Below are 22601 nucleotides of genomic sequence, written 5' to 3'. Positions count from 1 at the left end.
AGTGTTCATGTTTTATGTGATCAACTTTCTGTTAAGTGCTTAGAACAGCACATCTATTAAAATAAATTAATTAATCAAATGTGAAGGATATTACATTACAGTTTTTCTTATTGGAGGTACAAAATTGCAATAGTCTGGAGAATGATGTCAAAAGCATGTATGGTAAATTGGAATACTTTTTTCCTAAACCACATATACTGTATAGTTGATCAACTTGACAACAATAAAATCTATTCACAAACTTGATATTTATACAAGATTAAACTTAGCTGTTTTGATAAACAGTTATGATGTGAAAGGACCAGTACTCAGTTGGCATAATTGGTGTCAGAGGAATGCCCCAAAAATTGTCAAAGACTGTCACGCCCTGGCCATAGAGAGGCTTTTTATTTTCTATTTTGGTTAGGCCAGGGTGTGACTAGGGTGGGCTTTCTACGTCCTTTTTTCTATGTTTTGTATTTCTGTTTGGCCTAGTATGGTTCTCAATCAGAGGCAGGTGTCGTTAGTTGTCTCTGATTGAGAATCATACTTAGGTACCCTTTTCCCCCACCTGTTCTGTGGGAAGTTAACTTTGACTTTGTTCAGGGCACATAGCCCAAAGCTTCACGGTTTTGTTGGCGTCATTTTTAATAAAAAGAAAATGTACGCTTACCATGCTGCACCTTGGTCCAGTCCTTCAGCCAGCCGTGACAAAGACTCCCGTCACCCAAGTCAGACTGTTCTCTCTGCGTCCGCACAGCAAGCGCTACTGGAGCGCCAAGTCTAGGCCCAGAAGGATTCTTAACAGCTTCTACCCCCAAGCCATAAGATTGCTGAACAATTAATAAAATGGCCACTCAGGCTATTTACATATACTGACCCTGGTTTTGTTTTTACACTGCTGCTACTCGCTGTTTATTATCTATGCCCAGTCACTTTACAAATGACCTCGACTAACCTGTATCATCGCACCTTGACTCGGTACCGGTCTGTACCCCCTGTATATAGCCTAGTTATTGTTATATCATTTTCTTGTTACTTTTTGATTTAATTTTGTACTTTAGTTTATTTATTAAATATTTTCTTAACTCTATTTCTTGAACTGCATTGTTGGATAAGGACTTGTAAGTAAGCATTTCACCGTAAGGTCTAACGTAAACTCGTACATCGCCTTGGTCCATACAATTGCCCTTATTTTAGCGCCCCAAAACGTAATACTTCCAGATCAACTGTAATGTCAATACCATTGTAAAGCACAATTTCTCCCCTTTCCAACAGAATCAATTACATGACCTAAACGCTGCCTGTTTCTGCATAATTCAAGCAGGCAATGAGCCCCGTCGGGTCTTTTTAAAGATGGCGGGTGGGGAAGTGACACTAATGCGTGATAGTGAGAAGGAGAGATGTTGTGTGGGAAAATAGCTTTTTTTTCACTCGATCTGTCCAACTTATCACCTTATCGCCTCTAAAATGTAAATAAGTTTATATAATGTGTCTTTACATACCTATTTGAAGGTTTGTGTCGAATTTGAATCGGGTTTTTAGGGCGGTGCCAAAGTGATCTTAGAAGATTTGTACTGTAAAGACCCTGGGTTTATAAGCGCGGAAATCGACTCTGCTGCACGAGCATGCTTTTGCGGCACAGTCAATAGCGCTCGGGCTCGAAGGTCGAGTGTTCGAGACCTGCTCCCTGCCTGTTTCATTACAGTACTTTTAATTCGCGCTTCGTTTTACCCACATTTTTACCACAAGGACAAGTTATAAGATAAATAACTGTCTTAGTGGAGCACATAACACCTTTGATTGGGTTCTGTTTCCCTGTTTGGGGGTGTTTGAAGGATCTACATTTGTAAGCGCTGCCATTACACTTGTAGTTTCCATCCGGCAGAGGCGCAAATATACCTTGTGCTGGGGTTTTTGGGGTGGAAAATCAGAGTTGACCAATTTATCTCTGATATTTCTGCCTTTGGGAATACAACCAAGGGAGGGTCCAAAAACACATTACCGATACTGTCATCGGATCTTAGAATGTGAAAATGTTTGAAAGATTCCCATAATTTGTTCAGTGCACTTTGAATAGCGGGTAATAAGAACACAATAATTCTTATTTTTGGGAGACTGTCCTTGATAGAGACCATGTCTCGATTTGTTTTAGATTTTCTCAATGGCAGTATTATTAATCTGACCATTTTTGTACCCACTCTTCTTGAATTTTCTTTGCATCTCAGCCATATTTCTGACGAAATCTGATTGATCTTTGCAAATTATTTTGATTCGACAGAGTTGGCTGTAGGGCAAACTGTTTTTCAAGGTAAGCGGGTGACAGCTATCAGCCCTCAACAAACTGTTACTATCAGTAGGTTTCCTGTAAAGATCCGTGTATAGAACATTATCCTCACACAGAATCTGAAGATCAAGGAACCTGATTTGACGTGTGTCAGATTGCATAGTAAATCTCAGGTGCTCAGAACAATAGTTAAGAACAGCATGGAATGCCTGGAGCTGTTTTGCATCACCCCTCCACATGTGACAAATAACATTTGACTTGAGTAAATATATCTTCATAGTAAAATACTACTTGAGTAAAAGTCTGAAAGTTCTGAAAGGTTTTAAATATACTTAAGTATAAGAAGTAAATGTAATTATTTTTAAAAAAGTACATGTAATTGCTAAAAAAAGTAAATGTAATTGCTAAAATGTATTTAAGTATCAGAGGTAAAAGTGTAAATCATTTCAAATTCCTCAAACCAGATGGCACCATTTTCTTGTTTCTTAAAATTGATTTACGAATAGCCAGGTGCACATTCAGACATAATTTCCAAACGAAGCATGTGTATCGACCAGATCAAAGGCAGTAGGGATGAGCAGGCATATTCTGTTGATAAGTGTGAATTGGACCATGTTCCTGTCCTGCTAAGCATTCAAAATGTAACCAGTACTTTTGGGTGTCAGGGAAAATGTACAGTATGCTTAGTGAAACCTAAAAGAGAGTCTCCACAGAGCAGCTTGTCTCCACATGTACCGGTCAGGACCCCATCCCCTTCTGTCGATGGTGTTTTATCATTGGCTCCCACCTCCACTCCTAACCCACCACCACCTTTTCTGAGCTCCAGGATTTGTTGGAGCCAGACCTACGACGTGTGTCTGTGCCATAGTCCTATGGACATCGAAGAAGCCATCCGTCTGGATTCTTACCTGGAGAACCCGCCATGTGGCCTGCGCTGTTTCCTGTCGGCAGCGTGATGCCATCGTGGGGGGTGCCATCCCCACTGAACTATGCCAGGCTGTGCAGAGCAGCCATTGCTGGGCCCTTCTCATCACCCCCAACTTCCTGCTGGATGACTGGTGCCAGTACACGATGCACCAGGCACTGTCTGAGGGGCCCATGTCCAACCGGATCATTCCCCTGGTCCTCACCCTGCCTTACTCTCAGTACCCAAAGGAGCTACGCTTTTACTACTACAAGGACCTGAGCAAGAACCCAGAGTGAGGCTACACACAGGTGTACAAGATAGAGCTGAAGTGTGAGTAGTAAAAGTCTGGTAGACACTTCCTTTACAATTCTTAGCTATTATGAGTCTGTGTGGTTGTTGACAAAGATTTACCTGTCAACAACAGCTAAAGACATGTTCAAATCTATGACTGAATAGCCTCTTTGTACTTTCCTTTGTAGACTTGGAGGACATGGTTGAAAAAGATCCTGATAAAGTTGATTACAACATGGATAGTACTAGCAACAGATTGGAAGGGGCATCCTGTTCTCCAAGGACAAAACTGTCATCAAACTATCATCATTCTGAGCCTCTGCTTTCACTTCAAGAGACTGAGAGGACAGCTGCTGCATTTCACAGGACTATTGTAAATCACAAGATAGCTAGAATAAAGAGGGTTGCTGACTGACTTAGGGAAATCCCATTATGAAAAACACCCCACTGGGCAGACACTGGTTGAATCAACGTTGTTTCCACATAATTTCAATTAAATTATTTTGAACCAACTTATAATAGATGTTGAATTGACGTCTGTTGCCCAGTGGGACTGCAATGGTTGACTGACCTGACATTACCACAAGTAACTTATTTTTTGTATCAGGTTTCTTATCAACATATGTAAATATTAATACATCTAATCCATGTTGTTGTGTGCAGATGTGCAATCTCAATGTACACTAATTCACACAGTGCTCAAAAGTCAGTGTTATGTGCAACAGAAACCTACTTGGACTGGGTTTTCAGTGGAATAATATGTAAACCAACATGGGAGAGTGATGCAAGATAGTAGAACAGAACATCCCTTGGTACCATTGATGTTGCTCTGATACAGTGCCTTGCAAAAATATTCAGTACTTTTGGGTGTCAGGGAAAATGTACAGTATGTAATAAAAACAACATTAATTTATTCAGGAATGTAGTGAAGTAAAAATTGTCAAAAAATATAAATAGTAAAGTAAAGTACAGATACTCAAATAACTACTTAAAAGTATTTTTATTTAAGCACTTTACACCACTGGAAAGGACCCATGTTTAATTATCTTGTTTCCGGTTGGTTCCGTCGACGCTTAGTGAAACCTAAAAGAGAGTCTCCACAGAGCAGCTCGTCTCCACATGCTAATGTGTTGATGTTAATGTGTTGATGTTCTCTGTATCCATAGCCAGAATGATTTTGCAGTGCATGGTGATCGAACAAGTTTCCTGTTGTATTCATCAGAGGTGTAGGGAGGGTGAAGTCTGTGAATCCCCAAAAATTGTCATTTTATAGATGATTAACAAAACATGCACATGAGAGTATTCATACATTATTTTTTGTAGTGAATGTGAATGAAAAAAACTGTTTTGATAATGGTTTTCTTACACATACCTTGTCCATAATATAGAGGCCTATTCAAACATGGATTTATGGAACAGTGGGGGAAAAAATCCTAAATTGAGTGCAGAGACATCCAGAAGGAGATTGTGATGTACTATAAGTTGGTTTGGAGTGTTTTATAACATGCTTTAGATACATTGTCATAATGCTTTGTAGTCAATGGCAAGTGATGACTAAGGAAATGTGATAACACATTTTCTCTCTAACAAAACAAAATATATATAAAAAAAAACATTTTGGGGGGTATCAACTACAATGACAGAAAGAGTGAAAATAAGGCTACATGTTAAAATGATTGCAGTTACCCTTTAATGGCGTCATTGTAAATAAGAATTTGTTCTTAACTGACTTGCCTAGTTAAATAAAGGTTAAATCAAACATTTAAATTTCAAACTGAACTGGAAAGGAAATAACAACAATTGTTCTTAGTATCTACCACTAGGTGGTATACGTCTGCCACATTTCATCACTGGAGAATGTTTTACAATTAAGGAATATTTATAAGAGATAGTCTTAGTTTTTGCAGAAGAAGAATCAGCAGACTGAAATGTCACAATACCAACTACACAACACATCAGCAGACACAACACATAACATGAAGCATCATACTTGATCAATTTGTATTATAGCATTACATATTCATTTCTATTCCCAAGTACCATCATAATTTTCCTTGGCCAGAGAAAATTATTTGCCAGGGTTTTCGTTGACTTCCCTGCAGTGTTGTAATTAGGGTTCTGAGGTAGATTCATTTAGAATTTAAGTGGGTTTAGCTAAGCTTATCTTGGAGGTGGATATTTCAAATTACTTTTGAATAAGACAAAGGAGAAAAAGGAGATGATTGTGGACTACAGGAAAAAAAGGACCAAGCACGCCCCCATTCTCATCAACGAGGCTGCAGTGGAGCAGGTTGAGAGCTTCAAGTTCCTTGGTGTCCACATCACCAACAAACTAACATGGTCCAAGCTCACCAAGGCAGTCGTGAAGAGGGCGGACAAAACCTATTCCCCCTCAGGAGACTGAAAAGATTTGGCATGGGTCCTCAGATCCTCAAAAGGTTCTACAGCTGCACCATCACTGCCTGGTATGGAAACTGCTTGGACTCTGACCGCAAGGCACTACAGAGGGTAGTGCGAACGGCCCAGTACATCACTGGGGCCAAGCTCCCTGCCATCCAGGACCTCTATACCAGGTGGTGTCAGGGGAAGGCCCTAAGAATTGTCAAAGACTCCAGCCACCCTAGTCATTGACTGTTCTCTCTGCTACCGCACCACAAGCGATACCGGAGCGCCAAGTCTAAGTCTAAGAGGCTTCCAAAAATCGTCTTCCCCCAAGCCATAAAACTCCTGAACACCTAATCAAATGGCTACCCAGACTATTTGCATTGCCCCACCTCCCTCCCCCCTTTCCTCTTTTACACCGCTGTTACTCTCTGTTGTCATCTATGCATAGTCACTTTAATAACTCTACCCACATGTACATATTACCTCAACTAACCAGTGCCCCCCGCACATTGACTCTGTACCGGTAACCCCCTGTATATAGTCTCACTATTGTTATTTTACTGCTGCTCTTTAAGTACTTGTTACTTTTATGTCTTATTCTTCTCCTTCATTTTTTGTTTTTCATTTTTTAAACTGCATTGTTGGTTAGGGGCTCATAAGTAAGCATTTCACTGTAAGGTCTATTCAGCGAATAGGCTGTTAGGAAGGATGAAAAAATGGTAGTGTTCTGGTAATAACCACATTGACAAACAGGACGGTTTTCATCTTTGAGGAAAGATTATATGATCTTCATAAAATATGTATTATCTATTTATTACTTCCATTGAACCTGTGATACTGTATGTGTGAAATGCAGGGGGAACACATCTTGTTAAACCATTAATCAATGTGGACAGGATACAAAGTTATACAAACATGTTTCCCCTACAAAATGTATTTTAATTATGTGATCTCTGCTATGGATTAAAGCAGATTAACAGGCATTTGAAATTAAGCTCTCTGTAAAAGGCCCTCCTCCAAAGGTCCCTTTTGTGTTTTTTTTGGGGCCAAGACAACTTTGTGTCACGAATGAAAATCGAGATTAATCTCTGAAAGGCACAGCTGCTCTAAGAAGCTTTTGTTGCTTCATAACATTTCCAGGATCAAGTATTGCCAATGAGAGGGAGATATGAATATCCACCTTCTACAGAAGCCACCATTTCCCTGCTAATTTAATCTTATCTATATGATAAGGTCTAAGTCAATACTAGGGAAATGTGCAATAGCAATAACTTTGTAAACCATAGTGAGGGGTTGCACACAGTAGATATGACCTAATTACTATTATCTTAGTCAGGAATGCTTATAGGCTGTAGTATGAACATTTGTTTGATTTAAAATGGAAAATAATATTCTGAGATGCAATACAATGAGATTACATTTGGATGGTTTGGGATATGCGTTTCTTCCAAGAGAGGTGTTTGGTTTGATTTAGGGTGCAGCAGTAAAACCTGATCAAGGATGGGAGAAGAGTTGGACATGAAAAAGTGCAGGAAAACCCCTCAAATACGATGCAAAATGTGTGTCGACAACTTAAAGCACGCCACACCAAGCAGAGAAACCACAGCAGTTAGGGCCAGACGATTGCTAGCTGGTTTGTTCGGGACCACCAACAGCATAGAAAAGCACTCAGAGCTGTGGTTTAAATGGTGGTCATACGGGGTGGAGCAGCAACTTTTCAAACTGCAATGACTGTGCTGGACTCAGGCTCTCTCCCTCCACACAGCCAAAGCAAACAGTTGAACTCTGATGGAGGAGACTTTAGTTGTGTGGGTGGTGGATGAGTTATAGGATGATCCACTACTTTCTGATACTTTGAAACCTGGGGCATGGGGCTGTTTGTATCAAGCATCTCAGACTAGGAGTGCTGTTCTAGGATTAGGTCGCCCCTGTCCATTCAATCTTGTTCATTGTGGTCTAAAAGGCTAAACTGTTCCTAAATCAGCACTCTTACTCTGAGACACATTATACTTTCAGCCCCAGGAATCTGGTCTACCCAAGTAAAGAACTGTCCAGAATGACATTCTTCCCTTTTCAAGGGATGATTCACAGCCAAGCACCCAAAGACACATACAGATGAGACTGCAAGATGTAGATTACTGGCACTTCAAATGGACTTCTCCCACGCAGTTACAACCAAACAGAGACCGGAAGTCCTGTCTGTTTTTTACTGTGCCCTGGAACTACCCGTGGCAAAGAATAAGAAAACATTTTCTCACCATTTTATTATTGGCTTTCAACGTTTATAGTCTGTCAGCAATACAAAGTTCAATGTCCAGTCAAAACAAATCTTATTCTGTCAACTGTGGGTTTTACCAGTAATAGTATTGGCAACAGCGATTTTCTCTTCACACTAAAATATATATATTTTTGTTGAATAAATATGAATAAATAGGCTATTATAAAATATGATGACTTGAGAATGTGTGAAACTGTTTGTAGTTCACAGAAAAAGCACATTTAGTTTTACTTAACTTCAGAACTTATTTAAATACAAATAGCATGCATATCAGCATTCAATCAATCAATTGATGGATTATTTTCTGATGGTCAATAGCTCAAGAACTGCATAGGCTGCGCATGCGTCCAAAATACATATTTTGAAAAAGGGTACGCGTTGTACTGATTTACGTTCCAATGGACCGTGCAATCTGCCTGCGGAGATGGCAGCCAGGTAGCTTATTGCCAACCAATTATTATTTTGCTATGGAAAATGTATTTACTTCTCAAATGTGGTATGTGGCCATATGTTTTCAAGTCGTGTAGGACTAATCAATGAAAGGGATACCACGGCGCCTCCCACTCAGTGCATAACAACGCCTATTTCTTGCATCTCAAAGACAGCGTTTAACGTTACTAACGTTAGTTTACTTGCCTATGATATTCTGTTTGTGCTTCGGATTGCCAAATGTGTTAACTACATTGCTGGTAAGTGAATTTACATTAGCTTTTTCAAGCTTTTTTTTTCTCGCAACCACAGCTGCCAAATACTGGGCTAGCTGCTAATTTTAATCATTCAGAAAATAGCGGTTCCATGCCCAGCAATCGTATAGAGGCAACTAAAATACATCTGTTTATTTTAAAATGTATAATTTCTTTAAAAGTTCTCATTGTATACTTTTATGAAAACATTCAATTACTTTGACATCTGTTTGCGAATGGATTTGTTTAGCATAGGATTGATACTTTGTAGCTAATAATACATTTGTCAATTTGATGCTGTTGGTTGGTTGGCAAGTTACATCACATCAATTGAGGCAGAAACAGGCACGCACAACTTGGTAATCTTTTAAAATAAATTATGAAAAAAAATATTTTGTTGGAAATACTTTCCAAAAATTAAAAGTGAAAAACAAGTGCAACAAGGCTGTTTGATGGGTTCACAATTGTTCTAGGAAAGTTTGCAGAATGGTTGTAGAACTATGGTTGTGGAACATTGAAAATGCGGTCAGATGAGGTGGAAGATGTTATCCTTTCAACTTCAACTTCCTATAATCTCCCTAAACAGTGAGTTAAATGTAACAGATTAACTGGAATGACATTCACTCTCACAGGATGGGTGGCCAAAAATAACAAACTAAAAGTCACACAAGCCACGAATATGACCGCATTGAGGCATACAGTATGTCACTGTGCTTCTGTGGCTATATGCACCATACCACTGCCTATTTCATTTGTTCATTTAGCAAACAAGACAGCTCATAATCCACTGTCTTTATCACAGTCAACACACCTATATTTTAGCTTTAATTAGCATTTTCTCTCAGCCACATGGCAAAATGTGTAGAATTGCAGGAAGTTAGTTGGGTTCACAATCAAAAAATATATGTATTTTTTGGGGGGGCCTACCCAAATTTATACAAGCCCACCCACCAATTAATTTTTGGCCACACCACTGATCCATGCCCACTTCATTCACCATACTACTAATCTGGTGTAGGATGGCTGGTAGACTGGTAAAGATGTGGTGTTATCAAAGAACGGAATACAATACCGTACCGATGCCAATTGTCTCAATAGACTGGCAATCACGATGGTTTCTTGGCAACAGTGGAAACATTGATTAATGTGTTATCTCATAGGCATAGGCCTTTCTCATTATCTATAGTTTCCTCAATCTACAGCCATGATAAGATAGTCAAGTTTTGAACTATTTATAGGTATCAATAACATTTTAGAACCAACAAACTAGGGATGCACGATATATCGGTGAACATATCGGAATCGGTCAATATTAGCTAAAAATGCCAACATCGGTATCGGCCCGATGTCTAGTTTAACGCCGATGTTAAAACTTCTTAGGGATCAAATCCCGTTAACGGGATCGATTTGATAACATCCGGGGAAATGGCAGAGCGCCAAATTCAAATTAAATCATTAGAAATATTTAACTTTCATACAATCACAAGTGCAATACACAATTTAAAGCTTTACTTCTTGTTGATCCAGCCACCGTGTCAGATTTCAAAAAGGCTTTACTGCGAAAGCAAATCATGCTATTATCTGAGGACAGAACCCCATCATACTAACACAGACAATCATATTTCATCCCGCCAGGCGCGACACAAAACGTAGAAATAACAATATAATTCATGCCTTACCTTTGAAGAGCTTCTTCTGTTGGCACTCCAAAATGTCCCATAAACATCACAAATGGTTCTTTTGTTCGATAAATTCCATCGTTATATCTCAAATGTCCATTTATTTGGTGCGCTTGATTCAGAAAAACACCAGTTCCAACTCGCCTGACATGACTACACATTATCTAATAAATTACCTGTAATCTTGGTCCAAACATTTCAAACAACTTTCCTAATCCAACTTTACGTATTTTTTTAACGTAAGCAATCGATACAATTTTAGACGGGATTTTAGACGGGATAAACTGCGTTCAATAGCGGATAAAAACAAAGTGGAGTTAGCTTTCAGGTCGCGCACCCTAACCACAACAGAACACATGACTATCCACCCAGATAGGAAATGGCTACTTCTTCATTACACAAAGGAAAAACATCAACCAATTTCTAAAGACTATTGACATCCAGTGGAAGCGATAGGAACTGCAAGCAAGTGCCTTAGAAATCTAGATCCACATAGAAAACCTATTGAAAACACTGTCACCTCAAACAAAATCATTTCCTGAATGGTTTGTCCTCGGAGTTTCGTCTGCCAAATAAGTTCTGTTATACTCACAGACATTATTCAAACAGTGTTAGAAACTTCAGAGTGTTTTCTATCCAGATATACTAATAATATGCATATCCTAGCTTCTGGACCTGAGTAGCAGGCAGTTTACTTTGGGCACGCTTTTCATCCGGACGTGAAAATACAGCCCCCTAGAGGCTACCGTGCATCCATTTATAACGCATGGAAATTATGTAATGACGCCACGTAAAATGTTGTGCTACACGTGCAACGCAGCATTCCTAACCTAGCCCACAATGTCTGCTGTGTGGATTGAGCAGTCAACAAGTGGAGTAGTCATTTGAAAAAGTAAGAACATTTCAGCGAAACAACTCAAAGGCGAAATCCATTAAAGCCAAAATAATGGAATTCATTGCCCTTGATAATCAACCATTCTCTGTCGTGGGTGATGTTGGCTTTCGCCAACAGGTCGTACACACTACCAAGTGCGCTATATTTCAGATTTTTCTGTTTCTGACCAGCAACCATCGTTGTGACATATGAAATACAAGTGATAGTGTAATCAATGTGTAAAAACTACGCAAAAAATGTATGAACACATTAAATTGTTATGTAACGTGCAGTCATATTCAGGTCCTGATTGGTCAATCAAACTTTATTTGTCACATGTGCCGAATACAACAAGTGTAGACTTTACCGTGAAATGCCCTTACAAGCCCTTAACCAACAGTGCAGTTCAAGAAGAAGAAAATATTTACCAAGTAGGCTAAAATAAAACGTAACACAATAACAATAACGAGGCTATTTACAGGGGGCACCGGTTCCTGAGTCAGTGTGCAGGGGTAAAGGCTAGTTGAGGTAATCCGTACATGTAGATGGGCGCAAAGTGACTATGCATAGGTAACAAACAAACAGCGAGTAGCAGCAGTGTACAAGAGGGGGGGGGTGTCAATGTAAATTGTTCGGTGGTGATTTTTATGAATTGTTCAGCAGTCTAATGGCTTGGGGTAGAAGCCGTTGAGGAGCCTTTTGGTCCTAGACTTGGCGCTCCGGTAGCGCTTGCAGTGCGGTAGCAGAGAAAACATTCTATAACTTGGGTGACTGGAGTCTCTGACAATTTTATGGGCTTTCCTCTGACACCGCCTATTATATAGGTCCTGAATGGCAGGAATTTTGGCCCCAGTGATGTACTGGGCCGTTCGCACTACCCTCTGTAGCGCCTTATGGTCAGATGCCGAGCAATCAAACCAAACACCTCTCTTGGAAGAAACGCATATCCCAAACCATCCAAATGTAATCTCATTGTATTGCATCTCAGAATATTATTAAATCAAACAAATTTTCATACTACAGCCTATAAGCATTCCTGACTAAGATAATAGTAATTAGGTCATATCTACTGTGTGCAACCCCTCACTGTGGTTTACAAAGTTATTGCTATTGCACATTTCCCTAGTATTGACTTAGACCTTATCATATAGATAAGATTAAATTAGCAGGGAAATGGTGGCTTCTGTAGAAGGTGGATATTCATATCTCCCTCTCATTGGCAATACTTGATCCTGGAAATGTTATGAAGCAACAAAAGCTTCTTAGAGCAGCTGTGCCTTTCAGAGATTAATCTCGATTTTCATTCGTGACACAAAGTTGTCTTGGCCCCAAAAAAACCACAAAAGGGACCTTTGGAGGAGGGCCTTTTACAGAGAGCTTAATTTCAAATGCCTGTTAATCTGCTTTAATCCATAGCAGAGATCACATAATTAAAATACATTTTGTAGGGGAAACATGTTTGTATAACTTTGTATCCTGTCCACATTGATTAATGGTTTAACAAGATGTGTTCCCCCTGCATTTCACACATACAGTATCACAGGTTCAATGGAAGTAATAAATAGATAATACATATTTTATGAAGATCATATAATCTTTCCTCACAGATGAAAACCGTCCTGTTTGTCAATGTGGTTATTACCAGAACACTACCATTTTTTCATCCTTCCTAACAGCCTATTCGCTGAATAGACCTTACAGTGAAATGCTTACTTATGAGCCCCTAACCAACAATGCAGTTTAAAAAATGAAAAACAAAAAATGAAGGATAAGAATAAGACATAAAAGTAACAAGTACTTAAAGAGCAGCAGTAAAATAACAATAGTGAGACTATATACAGGGGGTTACCGGTACAGAGTCAATGTGGGGGGCACTGGTTAGTTGAGGTAATATGTACATGTGGGTAGAGTTATTAAAGTGACTATGCATAGATGACAACAGAGAGTAACAGCGGTGTAAAATAGAAAAGAGGGGGAGGGAGGTGGGGCAATGCAAATAGTCTGGGTAGCCATTTGATTAGTTGTTCAGGAGTCTTATGGCTTGGGGGAAGACGATTTTTGGAAGCCTCTTAGACTTAGACTTGGCGCTCCGGTATCGCTTGTGGTGCGGTAGCAGAGAGAACAGTCAATGACTAGGGTGGCTGGAGTCTTTGACAATTCTTAGGGCCTTCCTCTGACACCACCTGGTATAGAGGTCCTGGATGGCAGGGAGCTTGGCCCCAGTGATGTACTGGGCCGTTCGCACTACCCTCTGTAGTGCCTTGCGGTCAGAGTCCGAGCAGTTTCCATACCAGGCAGCGATGCAACCGGTCAGGATGCTATCGATGGTCTAGCTGTAGACCCTTTTGAGAATCTAGGGGCCCATGCCAAAACTTTTCAGTCTCCTGAGGGGGAAAAGGTGTTGTTGTGCCTTCTTCATGACTGTCTTGGTGTGTTTGGACCATTACAGTTCGTTGGTGATGTGGACACCAAGGAACTTGAAGCTCTCAACCTGCTCCACTGCAGCCCCATCGATGAGAATGGGGGCCTGTTTGGCCCGCCTTTTCCTGTAGTCCATAATCAGCTCCTTTGTCTTGCTCACATTGAGGGAGAGGTTGTTGTCCTGGCACCACACTGCCAGTTCTCTGACCTCCACCCTATAGGCTGTCTCATTGTTGTCGGTGATCAGGCCTACCACTGTTGTGTCATCAGCAAACTTAAAGATGGTGTTGGAGTCGTGTTTGGCCACGCAGTCGTGGGTGAACAGGGAATACAGGAGGGACTAAGTACACACCCATGAGGGGCCCCAGTGTTAACCTCTCTTGGGTAGGGGCAGTATTTTCGTGTCCGGATGAAAAGCGTGCCCAAAGTAAACTGCCTGTTACTCAGGCCCAGAAACTAGGATATGCGTATAATTGGTAGATTTGGATAGAATACACTCTACCGTTTTAAAAACTGTTAGAATATTGTCTTTGAGTATTACAGAACTGATATGGCAGACGAAACCCCAGAGGACAAACCCCCCCCCCCAAAAAAAGATTCTGCCTACCACTGTTTCCAATGGCTTTCATGTTTATTATGTGGTGAAGTCCTCCCAGATTGGTGACATCTAGTGGAAGCCCTAGGAACTGCAGTCTTTAGAAAGAATTTCAGGCTCGTTTTTGGAAAAATTAGTTAGAAGTTGTAGTTTTTCTAAGTGGATCCCATTTTGGCTATAGTGTTTCCATGCGCGTGGATGAAAGCACGTGTTTTTTTATCTCTGGTAATGAACATTCTATTCTCCGTCTTAAATTGTATCATTTATTTACGTATTAGTGTACCTGAGGTTTGATTATAAACGCTGTTTGACTTGTTTGGATACGTTTTTTGGTAATGTTTGGGATTAATTTTGTATGCATTTTGATGGAGGGAAACCGGTGGATTATTGAATGAAGCGCGCAAGCTGAACTTGGAGTTTTATGGATATAAAGAAGGACTTTATCGAACAAAAGGGCCATCTGTGATGTAACTGGGACCCTTTGGAGTGCCAACAGAAGAAGTTCTTCAAAGGTAAGGCATTTATTATATCGCTATTTCTGACTTTTGTGTCGCACCTGCCTGGTTGAAATATGTTTTTCATGGTTTTGTATGCGGGGCGCTGTCCTCAGATAATCGCATGGTATGCTTTCACTGTAAAGCCTTTTTGAAATCTGACACAGTGACTGGATTAACAAGAAGTTAAGCTTTATTTTGATGCATAATACTTGTATTTTCATGAATGTTAAATATTTATATTTCTGTAATTTGAATTTCGCGCTCTGCAATTTCACCGGATGTTGGCCAGGTGGGATGCTACCGTCCCACCTGCCCATAAGAAGTTAAGGATGAGCGTGGCAGATGTGTTGTTGCCTACTCTTACCACCTGCGGGCAGCCCGTCAGGAAGACCAGGATCCATTTGCAGAGGGAGGTGTTTAGTCCCAGAGTCCTTAGCTTTGTGATGAGCTTTGTGGGCATTATGGTGTTGAACGCTGAGCTGTAGTTGATGAACAGCATTCTCACATAGGTGTTCCTTTTGTCCAGGTGAGAAAGGGCGGTGTGGAGTGCGATTGAGATTGCGTCATCTGTGGATCTGTTGGGGCGGTATTTTAATTGGAGTGGGTCTAGGGTGTCCGGGAGGATGCTGTTGATGTGAGTAATGACCAGCCTTTCAAAGCACTTCATGGCTACTGATGTACGTGCCACAGGGCGGTAATAGTTTAGGCAGGTTGCCTTTGCTTCCTTGGGCACAAGGACTATGGTGGTTTGCTTGTAACAATACAGACTCAGTCAAGGAGAGGTTGAAAATGTCAGTGAAGACACTTGACAGTTGGTCCGCTCATGCTTTGAGTACACGTCCTGGTAGTCCGTCTGGCCCAGCGGCTTTATGAATGTTGACCTGTTTAAAGGTTTTGTTAATATCGGCTACAGAGAGCGTCTTCACACAGTCATCCAGAACAGCATGCTTTAGTGTTGCTTGCCTCCGAGCGAGCATAAAAGGCATTTAGCTTTTCTGGTAGGCTCGCGTCTGGGTATCCCTTTGTAGTCCGTAATAGTTTTCAAGCCCTGCCACATCCGACAAGCGTCAGAGCCGGGGGAGTAGGATTCAATCTTAATCCTGTATTGATACTTTACTTGTTTGATGGTTCGTCTGAGGGCATAGCGGGATTTCTTATAAGCGGCCAGATTAGTCTCCCGTTCCTTGAAGCGGCAGCTCTAGCCTTTAGCTCGATGCGGCTGTTGCCTTTAATCCATGGCCTCTGGTTGGGATATGTACGTACAGTCGCTGTGGGGATAAAGTGTAACATCCGCCTCATGTGACCACTTCCGTATTGAGCGAGTCACTGGTACTCCCTGCTTTAGTTTTTGTCTTGTAAGCAGGAATCAGGGGGATAGAATTGTGGTCAGATTTGCCAAATGGAGGGTGGGGGAGAGCTTTGTATGCAACTCTGTGTGTGGAGTAAAGGTGGTCTAGGATCCCCCCCTGGTTGCACATGTGACAGGCTGGTAAAAATGTGGTAAAATTGATTTAAGTTTGCCTGCATTAAAAACCCCAGACACTAGGAGCGTCGCTTCTGGGTGAGCATTTTCTTATTTGCTTATGGCCTTATAGAGTTGGATGAGACTGGTCTTAGTGCCAGCTTCGTTTTGTGGCGGTAAATAGACGGCTACGAATAATACGAATGAGACAAGCTTATTTGAAACTACAAATAGTGTTTTTTGACACGCAAAGACCCAAACGGTGTTCCATAGAAATCCTGGTTAGGTTTGAAACGGCTGAACAAATGAACAGTGAAACAGCACAGCAAGTAAGTGAAATAAATAGGTTTTGATTATGTTTTACTGGTTATGGGGACATATGTAAATGCTAACAAAATAACTTTTTGTTGTGCGTGTGTGTAGCCTTTGTTTAACTAGGAAGTCAGTTAAGAACAAATTCTTATCTACAATTACGGCCCAGACGACGCTGGGCCAATTGTGCGCCGCCCTATTTGACTCCCAATCATGGCCGGATGTAATAGAGCTTCGATTTGAACCAGGGACTCTAGTGACGCCTCTTGCACTGAGATGCAGTGACTTAGACCGCTGCGTCCGTGTGTATGTTAACTATTTAACTTATCGTATAATTTTTGGGGGGCGAGGAAAATATTGGATTTCGGTGTCCGCCAAAAATATCATATCGTTGCATCACTACAACAAACAGATGTGGGAAATGATTAACCCATGTGGTTTGTCACAACATCGGTGCATCATGTTTGTGCAGACTATATTTACTTTACAAATGGAAGGTTTGTTATAATATTGTAATAACACATGAAAAGTAAGCACTGTACTGTTCATCACCAGTGTCAGTGTCACGACTTCCGCCGAAGTCGGCCCCTCTCCTTGTTCGGGTGGTGTTCGGTGGTCGACGTCACCGGCTTTCTAGTCACCACCGATCCATGTTTCATTTTTGTTTTGTCTGTATTACACACACTTGGTTTCAACTCCCATATCATGTTCCTTATTTAACCCTCTGGCATACATTTCTGTTCTGTCCGTGATTGTTGGTGTCTTTAGTGGTTGTTGATTGTGCTAGTGTGTATGTATTTTTCTATTTGGTATATTGCTTGACCTTTTTTGAGTAAACTCAGTTGTGTTGCTCAAAACCTGTGTCCTGCGCCTGACTCCGTAACATCTCTGCACCCAATCACTGACAGTCAGACTAGACTGATACTTATCCTAGGGATGCAGGCTTGCTCTGTACAGTAGACTACATGGGTTTGTCTTTTTAAATGTGATGCGAAGTTTAAACAGTGACAAAATGCCACACCACCGAGCCCAGGGAACTGGACAGTAAATATGCAATCCTGCTGAAACTTTATCTTCTGAGTCAGAGAGTCATCTGTTGTTAGCCTAACTCAGGAACATGATGGCATCACTCTCCAAGCGTCCTCCATTATGTTAGGCCTAATGTTTAAAGGAAAGGCTGTTCTTGGTGTTCCTGCATTCCCTCATTCTTCACTCTTCTCTATGAGGCCCTCTGGTTGTGTTCGTGACCCATCGTTTGTTGTCATCTGAATGTAGCATACAGGGTGCTCATGTGGCACGCGGTGATTAGGCTAAGTCTGGTGTCTCTTGCCAAGTAGTGTTCCTTCTTGTTCCTTATAAGAGCTGTTCAGTTAGTGTTTTTCAGATACTAAGCACCCTGTTCAGACCTTACCTAACCTAATGCATACTTGAACGTTTTTTTTTCACCTCGTAAAAGCTCAGTCAAAACATTATTGTTATGCTATTTTCTAAAGTTGTCTGGCATGGCTGCATATGTTACATTGTTTTGTTTTATGGATTGAGTTGTGTGAGCTGAATACATGCACACATGGCTTTGTTTTATTCAGGATTGAGAGAAATCAGATGGCCAGTAATTTTTGGATTAGATGGTAATGTTCCTTCAGTATATTTTCATATTGGCTGAAGGATCAAGGTCTGTAGGCTTCTTGCTAGTATTAGCAAGATACTACAATAAGGAGGCCTAATGGTAATGCTTAGACTATTAGCAAGCAGAAAAATGACAATCACACAATTTCAACTAAGGTGTTATAACGGTTTATTAAAGATTATTATTATTATTGATAAACAATATATCAACTAATAATAAACAGTCCAACTACTTATAAACCATTTGTAAATCATTCATAAAGTAGGCTATACCTTAATGTAAAGCGTTGTAACCAGCTTCTATTCCCAAGCCATAAGACTGCTAAATAGCTAACAAAAAACTATTGCAGTTGACCTTGGTATTTTATATTTATTTTTGCACTTTCCCTATGCACACTCACAGGCCCTACCCCCTACTCACACAAGGGCTGGGCGATATGGCCAAAATATCATATCCCGATATAGATGATTTCACATCCCGATAATGATGCATATCACGATATTGCACAATTTCTGTAAATTCAATGAATAAAATGACCACATGTAAAGGCCTATTTCTAATAACATTTTTAATTATACTCAAATTAAAAGGTACTTACTCGTATTTGATCATTTATTTTATGTATAAAATATAAAATATGAATGTATAACATCTAAAAAGGTAAATAGAAAACACTTCAGCTATAGTTGCAATCAAAATATATATAAGCCTAAAAAAAAATATATATATATATATATATATGGGTGCTTGCCTGTTTTGCATGTTATTTTGCCGTTAATATGTGTCACATATCAATTTACATTTGGTACCTTGGGTCGAGTGTTAGCACCAACTCATGAAACCCAAGTTTCTCGACTGTGTAAATTAGGGCCTTGTCTTTGCAGATGTAAGTTGTAACGGCAGCTGTTATTTCCTTTATGTATTTATATCTTCCTGATTCTTTGCCATATGCTGTGCCTCGGGCAAAAGCCTCTTGCAACGTCTGAGTCAGGTTTGTTATGAGCACTCAACTGTACTTTCTTGAGTCTCATCCGTAGACTCTCTCCTTACTGTTTCACATGATTCTTGTGTAGGTGGTAAAGGAGGTTAGTGGTGTTTGAGCCTGTTGTCGGGACCGGCCTGTTTCACATGATTCTTGTGTAGGTGGTAAAATAGGTTAGTGGTGTTTGAGCCTGTTGTCTGGACCGGCCTGTTTCACATGATTCTTGTGTAGGTGGTAAAAGAGGTTAGTGGTGTTTGAGCCTGTTGTCGGGACCGGCCTGTTTCACATGATTCTTGTGTAGGTGGTAAAAGAGGTTAGTGGTGTTTGAGCCTGTTGTCGGGACCGGCCTGTTTCACATGATTCTTGTGTAGGTGGTAAAAGAGGTTAGTGGTGTTTGAGCCTGTTGTCTGGACCGGCCTGTTTCACATGATTCTTGTGTAAGTGGTAAAAGAGGTTAGTGGTGTTTGAGCCTGTTGTCTGGACCGGCCTGTTTCACACGATTCTTGTGTAGGTGGTAAAAGAGGTTAGTGGTGTTTGAGCCTGTTGTCGGGACCGGCCTGTTTCACATGATTCTTGTGTAGCTGTTAAAAGAGGTTAGTGGTGTTTGAGCCTGTTGTCGGGACCGGCCTGTTTCACATGATTCTTGTGTAGGTGGTAAAAGAGGTTAGTGGTGTTTGAGCCTGTTGTCTGGACCGGCCTGTTTCACATGATTCTTGTGTAAGTGGTAAAAGAGGTTAGTGGTGTTTGAGCCTGTTGTCTGGACCGGCCTGTTTCACATGATTCTTGTGTAGGTGGTAAAAGAGGTTAGTGGTGTTTGAGCCTGTTGTCGGGACCGGCCTGTTTCACATGATTCTTGTGTAGCTGTTAAAAGAGGTTAGTGGTGTTTGAGCCTGTTGTCGGGACCGGCCTGTTTCACATGATTCTTGTGTAGGTGGTAAAAGAGGTTGTTGTCGGGACCGGCCTGTTTCACATGAATCTTGTGTAGGTGGTAAAAGAGGTTAGTGGTGTTTGAGCCTGTTGTCGGGACCGGCCTGTTTCACATGATTCTTGTGTAGCTGTTAAAAGAGGTTAGTGGTGTTTGAGCCTGTTGTCGGGACCGGCCTGTTTCACATGATTCTTGTGTAGGTGGTAAAAGAGGTTAGTGGTGTTTGAGCCTGTTGGAGGGACCGGCCTGTTTCACATGATTCTTGTGTAGGTGGTAAAAGAGGTTAGTGGTGTTTGAGCCTGTTGGAGGGACCGGCCTGCGGGATATTTTGCGTGGATGGTTTTCTGTTCCGTGTCAGACTTTTCATACTCAAACCACATCCATGCGACCGAAGTTGCCGCTCTTTGAGGTACGAGCTCCGTGCTCTGTGTCACGTTCACTCTCTTTCATGTTTGTTTGTGTTGCAAATTGCCGTGTGGAAGAACGCAAAGCGTCGTCCAATTGACGAAAAATATTGACGTAAAGAGTGTGATTTGCGACACAAAGAAAGAAACTATAGAAAAACATCTATTGTTTCATATTATACTCTAACGTCACACGATATATATCGCCCAGCCCTAACTCACACTGATATTCCAACACACATACAAACACTCACGCCATAATTTGCTCACATACACATAATATGCAGAAATTGTACATTTATACTACTCTACACACACACACACACACACAGACACACACACACACACACACACTCATACAATCATCATATAGTTTGCCAGTATCCCTGTCACCTTATCCCTATACATATCTACCTCTGTTACTCCACTATCCCTGTCACTTTACCTCTATACATATCTACCTCTATCGACCCAGTATCCCTGCACATTGTTAATATAGACCTGGAACTGACTGACCCTGTGTATAGTATGCTTGCTTACTTACTTTATTGTGTTTTTCTTATTTTTATGTCGTGTTTTTGTTCTACCTTGTTATTTTTAGTATTACATTGTTATTGATTACTGCATTGTTTTCACTGTACTTGTGCATGTGACATTGAAACTTAAGTAGACTTACAGTATAATGCTCATCTCAAAATGTTGCAGTTATTTTTCCCATGAAAGGAATTTCTCAGTTAAAGACGTAATCTCAAATCCAATAATATTAATCTATAATTTCAGGTTGTATGACTCCTTATAGGGAGACTATTGACATCTTTATCTCTGCTGTTTGCGCCTCAGCCTGGCCAAACAGCCTGGCCAAACAGCCTGGCCAAACAGCCTGGCCAAACAGCCTGGCCAAACAGCCTGGCCAAACAGCCTGGCCAAACAGCCTAGCTCCCATCCACAGGTAGAGGAGCACTTACAGTGAAGTCGTAAAAAAATCAGCTGTAGCTGTGTGGTGCCTCAGACAGACCTAGATCGGATCCCCTCCACGTACGCTAATGGGCCTGAGGACTTGGGCCTCTGCCAGCCCCACTGTATCCTACCCAGCACTTGGCCCTCTCTTCTCCCAGGCTGCTCCCCACATGCCACACAGACAGTCATTGTGCTGCCTCTGAGGACCTGTGCCTCCTGCTCAGAGCAGGCATGTGGAGCTGGTTAGAGCTCCCTCAAAGAAGTCCTCTCACACACTGCGTCATGGAAAAGAGCACTGAGGCTCATAGAGGCAAGAGTTGTCAGGTAGCATATGGCACCGTTGGTTAGGGAAGGAGCGTTTATACCCTCCTGATGTAGGCATTTTGGTTACAACTGAAAGACAGTGCTAAAAGTTCTTCACACAATTGTCACGAACCGGCTCAAAGCCCGTAACAAAAGGGAGACAACGTGGAGATAAGGAGTAACAAAATATATATTTATTAACTAAAGCAACTAAGGAAAATATACAATGGTGTGTGTAATCAGTAATCAGTAGTGTAAGTGAGTGTTTTTCATGCATGAATGTGATAATGCAGGGTTTTGAAAGGTGCTAAAGCAAACAACCAAAACCCACCAAGAAACACAACAAAAAAAACTCAGTGTCTGCATGGAGAGAGACTCTTCCATGAATGTGGAAGAGGTCTATTTATCCTGGGACACACCTGTAGCTGACGACCCTCCCAACTCCGCCCACAGAATACGGCAGACAGAGTCGGAGGGTCGTCACACAATGCTTGACTCAAGGGTGGAAGAGTTAGCATTGGAATTAAAAGTCAATTGGGGTTCATTTTAAACCACTTGGGAAATTATTCAATTTGGCTATGGTTTGATGTTCAGTTTGCCTATTCATGATTTGTAGGCAGAATCCTGTTTAGAAATACAAATTAATGATAGTAGGTTAAATGATGAGATCACGGCATTCTGCACTTAAAGTTGAGGAATGATAATGTTCTTAGCATGGAGATAAAGCAAGCGTCCTTTCTTACTGGTTTCCAC

The 22601-nt window shown here is 41.0% G+C and overlaps 1 protein-coding gene and 1 pseudogene across 5 annotated transcripts in view; both read left to right on the top strand.

Moving 5' to 3' along the window:
- The first annotated feature begins 2995 nt into the window (after positions 1 to 2995).
- LOC110503370 lies at positions 2996 to 21792 on the top strand (annotated as a pseudogene).
- Positions 8486 to 22601, top strand: part of LOC110504038 (CMP-N-acetylneuraminate-beta-galactosamide-alpha-2,3-sialyltransferase 4) — a 68393-nt gene continuing 54277 nt past the window's right edge. For 2 of the 5 annotated variants that reach the window (XM_021582838.2, XM_021582841.2), the window contains exon 1: positions 8486 to 8816. The gene's annotated coding sequence lies outside the window, so the exon portion shown is untranslated. Of the gene's footprint in view, positions 8817 to 14832; positions 14892 to 22601 lie in introns of those variants that run through there. The other 3 variants (XM_036961429.1, XM_021582840.2, XM_021582839.2) reach the window with 3 other exon arrangements.

This window comes from Oncorhynchus mykiss, chromosome 24 (genome assembly GCF_013265735.2).
Source record: "Oncorhynchus mykiss isolate Arlee chromosome 24, USDA_OmykA_1.1, whole genome shotgun sequence".
In the NCBI taxonomy this organism is placed as follows: Eukaryota; Metazoa; Chordata; class Actinopteri; order Salmoniformes; family Salmonidae; genus Oncorhynchus; species Oncorhynchus mykiss.
The sequence above is the reverse complement of the archived record's forward strand: the minus strand, read 5'-3'. Positions and strand labels throughout refer to the sequence as shown.